Below are 12,274 nucleotides of genomic sequence, written 5' to 3' on the forward strand. Positions count from 1 at the left end.
GAAAAACACCAACTCTGCCATTCCCTGATGAATTCACCCTTCTCTGGAAAGTAGTGATGTTGGCAATTCAGATATTCCACAGAGAAGCAGTAAAGTAATTGTTTTTGTTTTTTTTTTTTTTTTTTTTTTTTTAACGCCTACAGCACCTGGTCTTCCTAGGCGGTCTCCCATCCAAGTACTAACTAGGCCCGACCCTGCTTAGCTTCTGAGATCAGACGAGATCCGGCATATTTAGGGTGGCAGGGCCATAGACTGGTATTTTTTTAACATAGGGATTTGGTAACATTTATTTTGACAATTCAGAAGACATTTTTTATTCTCTGCAGTTTTTGCTATGTTCAAATTGTTCAAGGTTTAAAAATTAAAACTATGTATGAATTAACTAGAAAACATTTTTTTACAATTAAACTACATTTCAAACTTACTGTGTAAAAACTGATATCACTTAAAAATTAGCATTACCATGTCAGCAGTATTTCTGTACTTTTTTATTTAAGTAAATCTCTGCCAGTTTCCAAGTATACCACTCCATACAAACTTAATATTCATGTAGAAACAGTGAGATATGGAGCAAAGATCTTGGGCTTTGGCATCATCCAGACCAAATTCTATCCCTGTGTTGCCACACAGCAATGGGAGAACCTTGAATATGATGCTTAACCTTTTGAAGTCGGCATTTCCTCTGTAAAATGAGGATAATAATAGTTCTTAAAGATAGTAAATTAACAGTGACATAATATATGTGAATCACCTAGTTCATGTTTGCCATGTGATGAACATTCAAATGGTAGATATAGTTACTTAATAAAATCTAAATTGTTAAAACAGTATAGTGATTTAAATTATGTAAATAAACATATGGAAGTATATTAGTAATATCATAACACTGATAAAATTCTGTGAGTATGAATATAATTGAAAATGTTAATCAACTTAACCTTTTGCATTCTTAGAGTTGTAACACCTAATAAAGGACGGATCCCTGTGATTCACAGCTTTATCTGGTGAGGAGAATAAATTTAGAGCACAGTCCAAAGCATCTTCTGAAGAATCAGTAGCATTTGGAACTATCATCTGAGGAGAGAAGGGGTCAAACTCAAATGTAATAATGGGAAATATTAAGAACTGAACTGGTGAATTTATGCCCATTACAAAAACACTGAAACTGTCTTTTAAAACACTTCCCTGAAAAGCAAAATATATATAAAAGTTAGTTAGATATGCTGATTATTAAGATATTGTTTCTAAGGGTCAAATGCACCCATCTACTCTCTGCTTTGTAATGCTGTCACTGCAACTATAACAACCACATTTCGTCATTTCCAGCTGTATCTATGGCATCCAATAGAGATGCTAGAGGGTGAGTAGGAGGTAGGATAAGGAAGAAGCGGCAAGTTTGCTCCCCTTCCTGTGAGCATTACCTGAGCCATGCTTCTTCACCCAGACAGCAATAATTTCCTTCAATGCCTTAAGTTGATTCCAGTTTGTAGTTTTTTCTATGCTCCCAGAACCAGTTTCAGAGCCACCAGCACCTGCCGGGGGGCGTCTTCTCCTCAGAGGTCTGGGTCCCTCAGCTGAGCCTTAAATTTTAACAATTCCAACCTCTTCCCTTTGCTTCCCCAGCCTGTGAATGAGATCTGTTTCCTGCAATTAGTACCTTATAATTCTTGCATTCCCCTTTTGCCTTTTCAGTTCTCCAATATCTGGTTAACAATTCTGGACATGGTATTGTTTCTCACTCCTGACTGATTCAGAAATTCATGCCAGAAGTAGTCTAAGAAACAAACCCCTAAAAATGGGATATAGAGATGATTATGCTCATAAATTGACAGCTTGCCATATTTAAGCTAAATATATGTCAACATGTCTTACTTTATGGTTGTTTTTATGGTAGCTTCTCCTGTCATTACCTAAAATAATGTAAAACTAACAGCATTCTATAATTTTCAAAAGGCATTCATATGTGTTAGCTTATTAAACCCTTACTTCATGTCTCTGAGGAACTTTACAAATGAGAAAACTCAACCTCCAAGATGTTCAAAATCACCGATTAGTAAATCGAAGAGCCAGAGACTCAGATATAGATATTTTAACTCAATGCTTTTTCCTCTACACTAAAGCTACCTTTTAGAAATGTCTTAAAAGTACCAATTTCTTCATTTAGAGCAAATTTTATTTTAAATATTAAGACTTCTTACAGTGAGAGAATGAAATGCCAGTTGACATGGTAAAGGGGAAAGATAATCCAATAAATTGGCTTAGGTTAGTCATGTAACTACAACTTCAGAAGGCTATAATTATGTCTCATTCTGGAAGAGAAATTATTTTTGGCTTTTCTCATTTTAAAAGATATTAAATTTCAAAATCTCAGGAAGAAGGAATATCTTGTGTATTGTAACAGTTTAAGCTGATCAAGCATTACTGGTAAGAATCTGTTCTTAATTACCCATCTCAAACTGAATAACCTCAGCATTGCCCCAGGTATCAAAATATCTCATCCTTATTGCTCAGGGAAACAATGAACTGCTTTATGTGAAAGATACCTAAAGCTCCAAATTTAAGTTTACTTTGATAGAAATAGGGTGTACTTTTACAAACGTGCATGGATTATGTACATTCTTATGAGCTTGACAGAAAGGAGAACAGTGGGACTGTGGAGATATTTCTAACATCTTGGCTCTCTTTCCAGCCTCTAGAGTCTTCCTAAAGCTCGGTAGGATTATTTTCATACCAGTTAAACACTTGTACGGCCATGGCAGCAAGGACGTCTAGAATTCATAACAAATCCATCTTGTTTTTTCAGATGCAAGTAATCAATCTTAATACCGTTTTGATTTCATTGACTGAGAGATATATTTTTATAAAGCTTTTGGAGGAAAAGTCAGTGGCATGATTTTAGGAAGTGCTTCAATTATATCTGAAGATCAAACTATATTTAATTTTACTTGTTATTTACCAGTAGCTATTCTTAAGTTCTCTACCACTTTTTTCAAAATACAAATTGTATATATTTAAGGTGTACAACATGATGATTTGATATACATATACATAGTGAAATGATTACTAGAGTCAAGCTAATTAACATCAATCTCTTTACATAGTTGTGTGTGTGTGTGTGTGTGTGTGTGTTGAGAGCACCTAATATCTACTCTGATCCTGTAGATTTCCATTATTAAAGTATAATTAACTGTAACTATCATTCTGTACATTAGATCTCTAGGCTTATTCATCCTACTCAATTATAACTTTGTTCCCTTTGACTAACATCTCTCCATTTCCCCTATCTCCCTACCCTTGGTAACCAGAGTCCCACTCTCTGCCTCTACGTATTTGATTTTTTTTCAGAATATACATACAAGTGATAACATGCAGTTTTTTTCTTTCTGTGTCTGGCTTATTTCACTTAGCATAATGTCTTCCAGTTTCATCTATATTGTTGCAAATGGCAGGGTCTGCTTTTTTAAGGCTGAATAATATTTCAACAGCACAACTTCTTTACCTATTGATTCATCGATGGACACTTGTTTCTATATCTTAGCTACCACGAATAATATAGATACCTCCTCAAGGTACTGATTTTATTTCCTTTGAACATGGACCCAGAAGGCTTGCTGGGTCATAGAACTATCATTGCTAGTAGCTCTGTTTTTAATTTTTTGAGGATTTTCTATACTGTTTTCCATAATGCATTTACCAATTTACATTCCCACAAACAGCATACAAGGGTTCCCTTTTCTCCACATCCTTGGCAACACTTATCTTTTGTTGTTTGGTAACAGCCATCCTAACAGTTGTGAGGTAATGTCTCCTTGTGGTTTTGATTTGCATTTCCCTATCACTATTAGTATAGGTTTTAACAACCAAGAATGCTGTTGACACCTGCAGCCATATTTCTTGTTGTGCATGTCGAAATGCTCTCTCCCCTGCAGCCTAACAAACTGCTTTCCCCCCCATCATTTCTGACATGTCATGCTTTCTCATAGGAATTATCCAAAAGAACACTGACAACTCTATAATACAGATATATTGCAATTTGTTTCCTAAACTAAATCATCTATATTTCCCTCAAATTTTATCTTCATTTTTCTTTCTGAAAAAAAATTAAACTTTTGATTTAGATGTGATTTGAAAACATGCATTCACTTTGGAGTTGCTATTCTTTAGAATGTCACAAACACACCAACACCAATATTTTTGTGTTAGATTATAAATTTCTAGGAGGCAGCAGTCTATATTTCTATTTATAACCTAACCTGTGGTTAGGTTATATTAAGTAGCTGTTCGGTGTTTTGGTTATGATAATGCTTTTAAATAAAAGAGGGAGCTCTTACAGAAGTTGAGACTTATTTGGACATAGATGATTTTAAACCAAAATCCATAATTGAGACAAGATATGGTTCTAAGCTAGAAGTCGATCATCTTTTTGGTTTACAGATCACTAGTGAAAGACCCCGACAAAACTACAGGCCACATGGTGAGCCTTGCCTCTCAAGTCGAGATCCACAGCACAAAAGCTTTAGCATCACCTAGAAGCTTATTGAAAATGCAGATTCTTGGGCTTCATTTTAGACCTACAGAATGAGACTCTGCATTTACATGATCACCATGTGATTTGTATACACTGCAAAATTTGAGAAGCATTGATATAGAAGACATATTGGCCTAGAAACATTTTAATGATATTTATCATTTCTTAATATTAGCAAAAAGTAGCCTTCCTGTTCTAAAATATAATCTACATTTTTAAACACATAAGAAATTCAAAATAAAAAATAAAGCATAATTCACATAACTATTATGCTATAGCACTAACAAAATTTCTTATCATTTTAAAAATCTTATCATTTTAAATCTTCGTTTAAAAAGTTGATGTAAAAATTTAGAAAGAGATATATCCTTGAAGTATTTACTAGTTTTTCCTAACTATATTGGGGAGTATTAAAAATAACATTTTTAAAAAGTAAAAGCTATTTCTTTCTAACCCTGGTATTTAGGAAATTGATATGCAATATATTTTTTTATGCAGAGTGATGTCAGCATGGTGGTATAAAATTTACAGGGACTGTAAAGTCTTCCACATTCTTTCTTAAATTCTGAATGTTAGGATATTTTTCTTTTTTTCTAGTAAATATCTGTTTTTTGTGGTGTTCGAAATAGATATTCAACATCACTGAGAACCAGTTTTTTATGTGGTTTTGTCCTGACTTGCCATTTATTTTAAAATATATCACATTATAAAGTGATCTGTTATTTTATTTATTTTTGTTCTGATCTTTTCTTCTTGTTTTCATTTCTCACTCAGAATTTCCTTGCTTTTGACTCTTTTTTATTTTTGTCATCTGAACTGACGTGGCCTGGTACCAATTGTTACAATTAGCAATGAGCCTCTATTCTGCATTCTCTTCAGGATTTCCTATTGGACTTGGACACATTCTGTTCCCAGTTTCTTTTAGAAGAGACTAATAAGAAAATAAATTACTGCTGAGTACATTTCAGCATCACTGTAATTTTCCTAAAAGTCTAAATTTTCATATCACATTTATTTTTACAACCCTAAAAACAAGACTTTCTTAATTTAGCAATAAATATACAGTGGGAATATTTTGGGGTATTTGTTTTCTTATTTGAAGAATAAAGTCATCTCTCAAATACAAGGGCAAAGAAAAAGATAATTGCTTTATTTAGTAGAAAGAGAATATCTTGCTTTATTTTTTTCTGCACAACTTCCTGTTAACAATTCAGCTGCCACTTAGTTTTCCCATGTATTAGCTTCCCCAAATTTAGCTAATGTCCACCAAGTGCTGCTTTCAGGTCCTTGGAAATTTCTCAGCTAGGGACCAACCCAGAGTCTCAGTCTTTCCACTCAGCTGGATTGTAGACAATGGATTTGGGAAAGAATCTTAAATTAAAGGTTAATAAGTGGAATGCTGGCCAAAGAGTCCCCAGCAACAAGCATTGGCCACTGAGGCAGGAAGAAAAGACACTGAGTGGAGAACAGGAAAGTTTGATTGTGTTAGCAACTCCCTTTCCTCCTGGGAAGGCAGAGGCCGAGAGCGTGTGTGTAAGGAACCTCTCAAGATGGAAAAGTCTGTCCTGTTCCCCTAAGAATGTTGGTACCATTCCTAGATTTTATGTTTGAAGGAGCATTCGAATTAACACGAAGTTTGAGAGATTCAAAGATAGTGTCAACCTATACACCTGCTTAACTAGTTTCTTGAGTGTTTCAAATAAATGCGACTTGTATTAACTTCATTATTTGTAGAAGGTGGGGAGTGAGGTAGGGCAATGATGTGTTTAAGCCAGTTGTGTTTAAGTCTATTTCCATTCTATCCACTCCATCTCTGTGTAACTGGGAGAGTGAAAAATATCACCCTTCATGAAACTTCTGCCTCCTCTGGATCAAGACACCTTGCAGTGAAATTCCTTTTACTAAAGAAGACCATATGCCCAAACAAGTCAGTTGGAATAGTTGTCATTTCAGGTTGATTATTCTACCACTAAGCTCCTCTACTTGCAAGCAATTGAGAGATTTAACTAGTTTAGGAATGCTCTAAAAGTATCCTTGAGTTAAAATAATCATTTTCAAAAAAGTAAAAATGATCAAGCCTGTCTTACAAGGATTTTAATTTGTATTTTGGGGTGACTCTTTAACACTGTATTTCATTGATTCTAAGATATACTCCCCCTTCCACACACACACACATTCTAGTATCTCTAAAATCAGGATACAACTTACAGTTTAAGACATCTCACAACTGTTGTTGGCAGCAGCTGTGAGATAATTGCTCTTCTTTGCATGCATGAACATGGTTGTTATTTCTAGTTGCATGACTAGACACCTATACTTTCTTGACATTTAAGACAGCCATTTAAGGAACATTTGAGGAAGGGAGATTAGGTTATTGTCTGACCGTGTTCTGTTGACACCTTCTGGTAAGATCAAGAAAGCTCTAGCGTGAAAACTTGCCTAATGATTGTTGGCAGCTTAGAGACAATGGTGGAACACTATTTTAAGAAATACTTCTCTTTTAAGAAATGCATAGTTATCAAAGACTGAATTGAAAGTGAGTTGAAAAGGTTGTACTATGAATATAAAGATGTTTTACCAGTACCTTAACCAATATATTTAGCTCAGATCTCTCTTTTTATGCATAAAAATGATAGATAAGTGCTAAAAATGTATATACCAAATCTAAAAGAGCCATTTCAAGAAGGAGAAAATTAATAAAAATAAGTGGTAAGAAAGCCTTGCATCACCATTTAATTTAGCTGTATTTTTTGTTTGTTTTCAGTAGCACATGAAGAAAGTATACTTTACTGTTAATGGCATTTTAAGTCTATAAAATTCAGTAGTTAGAAAGGGGCAGATAATACCTCTGCGAGTGTACGTACATGTATATGTGTAAAAGATAATTACTTAATTGAGCTGAACTTACAGGCAGAATCCAGCATTTCTAATTACGCTTAGTATTCTTTGGTTTCTCATTTTTGAAAGTACTTTTTATTTCTGTTTAAGGAGTATCCTGATTCTCTCCCACAGAGACAATTTCAAGAAGTGACTCTCTTTTCTTCATCTGTGACAGCCTAACCTCATACCACCCATGTGTTTGATATCTTATTGATCAAGTTTACTTGCTCTACCAGTTCAGACTCTCTTGGTTGCAAGTAATAGAAGTCACTATAGAAGAGCACAGAGCATCTCACAGAACACAGAGCCTGAGATGCAGCTGTGTCTGAGAAATTGAAATCTATAGCAATCCGGGCGTCCACTTTCCTTTTGCAAGTCACTGAGAGTTTTAATTAGTCTGGAAATGCTCTATAGGCATCCTTGAGTTAAAAATGTTTGTATTAGAGGAAGTAAGAGTAATCATTTGCCTGAATTTTAGGGACTGCATAATCTACATTATTCTCATATTTATCAAATAGGAACATCTCATTAGAATTTATAAATGAGCAAAAGTCAAGAATGCTGAAAATAAAAGAAGTAAAGCCAAATGATTGATCCATCCTAGGTCTACTTATATACTTTCAGCCTAAGAATAAAAGTCTGTGATAGTGTCTTGCCTTTTAGTACGTGCAGAAAAGGAAACAGTGTAAATTACTTTAATGGAAAGGTAGAAACTCTTGATGTCATGAGTAGGTTTATGGCACTGGTTGTGCAGGGGGACTGTGAAGCTACCAGTGACTTTGGCAAGTAAATTATATTTCTAAATTACCTGGTATTTATCTCTCTTCTCTATTTTCTCTCACACAGACTATCAAACCTGCCTTTAAGTCTAAATAGCAGAGTATCTCTTGATAAGTGGAAAGATCTCTGAAGATTAACTTTGTCTTTTATTGCTGTATTACCTTGGGTGGTTTACTGCAGTTGAATAAGGAATTAACCTAGGAATGATATGCTTGTGTGAATTCTCTAATTTAAGGTAAAATATTAAAAGATAGAAAAGGAGTAAACAAATGTAATGACATTTTTTAACATAAAAATAAATAAGAGCAACTTTGCCAGATATTTATGAGTCCACTAAATATATACTTGCAAGAAATCTTTTTTTTTTTTTTTTTTTTGACGGCTTAGGTGAATTTTATTGGTTTTCTAGCCAGGAATCTTATCTTGGCCTTTCCTCATTCTGATACTTTACTGATGGTTTATCTTATTCAGTAAATTATTCAACCAATATTTATTAAGTTCTTATAATGTCCCAAGTACTGGGGCTGGAACAGTGAATAGCATGTGTCTCTTTGCTATGGTGTAGTAGGAAAAACAGACAATCAGTAACTGCAGTCAAATACAATAATCTCTACTTTCCAAATAATAACTGCTCCTGGAGGCTTATAACAGAAATGTGTAACCAAATCTAAGATGCCAGGAAAGCCTGCCCAAAACAGAAAATATTTAAACTGAGAAGTGAGTAAAAGTGAGCCAAGTGTGTGAAATGGGAGTATTCTATGTGCAAATGTCCAAAGGGGAAGAGAGCATTGTACTTTTGAGGAAGCGAGAGATGTTCCATGGGTTAGATCAAAAAGTGCTTATTCCAGATTTTCCAGGGACTTGGCAGGTCTTCTAGGGAGTTTGGACGCTCCCCTAAGGCTGAAGGGAAGCCAATTTAGGGTTTCCAGCATGGCTGAAGCTCAGAGAATAGGCTGGATAGGGTAACAGATTAGACTTGAGAGAGTAAAACCAGTTAAGCTATTACAGTGGCCCAGAAAAGAGATGCTATTGACCTGGACCATGGCAATGGCAGTGGAGTTTTAAGTGGATGAATCTAAAAAGAATCAACTGTGGAAATGCAGAAGAAGTAAGAGGAAGTATGACTTTCAGGGTTTTAGTGGTAGCGACTGGATCGTTAGTGGAACCAATCACCAGAGGGAAAAAAATACCAAAGAAAATAATTGCTTATTTCTACCCTTCTTTGTTCAGAAAATCTTACTAAAATGCATTACTAAAATCTGTTTAATATAGCAAAATAAAATAAATAGATGAACGAAAGAAGGGATGACTGAAGGTTGTGATAGCATCAGGAATAGGACCAGTGCATCGGTGAAATCTGACCTCCTTCATGGAGAAGGGCCACGCATTTGATGCTGAGCATTTCAGTAGCCCAGGAGAGGAGGCGAACGTGATTCATAGTGTTCATAAGTGAAATGAAGCCAGTTGCCTAGAGAAGCCCCATCCTGCCTGATATTAAGACTAGAGAGAAATTTCCCCAATAAGTCTTTTAGAAAGACACCATATAATGTCACGAATGACATCCTCTTTGGAAACACAGTGGTAACCTTCACCAGCTGCTTCCTGTACAGTTCCTCAGTATGGCCGGGTGCATCTGCCATGGCAAAATTAATTGGAAATCAATTCTGTGAAAAAAGAGAGTGTTTCCATCAGAATTGACCTTACCTAGTCCAGATTGTCACTTTCTCATGGTCTGCCATCAATTCCCGGATGGAATGTCAAGTATCTTTTCTTACCTTGTGTTTGTAAGGTCCCTGAACTTTTATAAAGAAAAGTGGATATTTGTACATTCTGTGTATTTTTTGGATGTCAAAAATAGAAAAGAACTTAATTTCTTCACTTTTTCAGAGAAGTAGATATAGCTTTGAGGGAATTCTCCATAAGAACTTCTCTTTGCCAAGTTTTTAAAAGAGATTGCTGGATCAGTAATGAGTCTAGGGCTATATTCTTTGGGAAACACATGAATGACAGTTGTCCTGTTTTGCCAGGAAGCACTAAGCCAGGTGCTTTTTCAGCCAAGCTAGGAGTAGAATTAGTACCCTTCTGTAGAAGTCAAGGTGTTTAACTATGAGATATGCCTCAATCAAAGTGGTTTTGTGTAAGAATGAGCCATAGGAGTTGTCCCAGCATACCCAAGATCCTCCCCAGAAAGTCGTTTCGAGTCTATTATAACAGACAGGTAGGAAATGGAGGCCCCAGAGTTCCCTGTCTTAAGGTACAACTTTAATCTTTATCTCAGAAAAATTTTAAAGCAGCTGTAACTAAATGCCCACTTTGGTCATAAAAAATAAAAAAATCTCAGCAAATAGAGTATCCAGAGAACATCAAGCTTTGAGCACTGTCGTTCCCAGTGTAGGCTGAAAAAATATAGTGCAATTTTTTAAGTTTCCATTAAAATTTTTAAGTCTATAGCCATTCCACTCTGAACAAGCTCGATCCCATCTGATCTCGGAAACTAAGCAGGGTCGGGCCTGGTTAGTACTTGGATGGGAGACCACCTAGGAAGACCAGGTGCTGTAGGTGTAAAAAATAAATAAAAAATAAAAATAAGGGATTGTAAGCTGACAAGGTCCTTGCAATCTGTGATGTCAACCAAGGGTTGCTTCATCTAAAAAAAAAAAAAAAAAAAATTACCAATATTCCAGGTTCTTTAAGCCTACAATTAGTAACTCTATGTTGCTTTTATATTTTTCATTATAAAACAAGAATATGGATAGCTCTGGAATGTAGTATTATTACAGTTAGATTTTAGTATGATAGCTAAATTAGTAGATTGTTAGTAATACCTTGTATTTGAACTTTGGACAAGAGGCTTGGTTCTGCTATATAGTCATCCACTAACAGTGAGGTAAGGGGCTAGAAGGGTCATAAGTCAGGAGAATATGCTTTGAAATTGTATTTCCTAGGTTCAAATCCATATTTCTCCATTTGACCTTGGCAAATTACCTTACTTTTTGTGACATAGCTATATAAGATATATAATAATAGTATATACTCCATAAGTATCTTGTGAGAATTAAACAGAATATTATATGTAAAAGATTTTAAGATAGTCTTCGGTATAGATAATGCTCACTAAACATTGGCTACTATTACTGGTTTTAGATAAACTGTATGCACTAATTCAATTCATCCAGATCACAAATGCAGTCTGCAGGACACAAGGCAGGCCAAGTGAATAGGTATAACTCAGCCCAATGGCACTAGTGAGGCAACCATCACAAGGACATATGCCCTCTTGCCAAGAATAAGGGAGTTATCTTCCTCTTTGAAGACCTGCTTATTTACACAGGTGTAGTGAGCATCTACTGTAAAATTCAGATGGAAATTCTATGAGAGCTTAAGATGCTTATTAGCTGGTGCCTGTATTTTACCAATAAACTTTAAATGAACATTTGCAATTTTAAAATAAGACTTTAAGTAGATAAATTAAATGAAATAATCTGTGACACAGTGAACATGCAAAAGACAGAACCAGGGTTTGAGGAAAAGAAAAGTGATGGTTTGATTAGTACAGAGTAAATAGAAAATTTTAGGCCCTTCCTTCCCATTTTCAAGGCTTGCAGTTATAAAATTGATTCATCACAGAAATAGGTTTCCTACCTTGGATGTGCAGGAAAGGAATAAAACATGAATGGGTGCAAGGAAAGTGAAGGACTGGTGTTCCGCAATCACCCAGAAATTGTTAATACCAATATTAAGGGTTGCAAACTCATATGAGGACAAGAACCAGACCGGTAATGCCAAAAAAGAAAAAGAAAGAAAAAAAAGAAGCTGGACAGATGTAAAGTAAATGGCAACTGACACCGAGTTCAATGTTTGAGATACAATAGAGAGTAGTGGTGACTGTGGAGAACTGGAGATTACATGTTTCTTTTAAAAGGTAGCTACTACTCAGATCCAACTGACAGTCATCATAAAGGAAGGTGACAGAATGTGGACAAGTCTTCCAAGTTGTTAAGAGAAATGGTATTTATGGTATTTAAAAATTTTTAAGATTTCCATTTTAAAATATTAACAACCATTTGAAATATAAGACACAATATG

At 35.1% G+C, this 12,274-nt stretch overlaps 1 non-coding gene and 1 pseudogene across 1 annotated transcript; one reads left to right on the forward strand and one right to left on the reverse strand.

Annotated features, from left to right (window-relative positions):
- Positions 1-134: 134 nt before the first annotated feature.
- Positions 135-253, reverse strand: LOC112470339 (annotated as a pseudogene).
- Positions 254-10,631: 10,378 nt separating this feature from the next.
- On the forward strand, positions 10,632-10,750 carry LOC112470375. Its single transcript, XR_003042970.1, has one exon. It is a non-coding gene; the product is annotated as a 5S ribosomal RNA (ribosomal RNA).
- The last annotated feature ends 1,524 nt before the right edge of the window (positions 10,751-12,274 follow it).

This window comes from Pteropus alecto, unplaced genomic scaffold, assembly GCF_000325575.1.
Source record: "Pteropus alecto unplaced genomic scaffold, ASM32557v1 scaffold10, whole genome shotgun sequence".
NCBI lineage: Eukaryota > Metazoa > Chordata > Mammalia > Chiroptera > Pteropodidae > Pteropus > Pteropus alecto.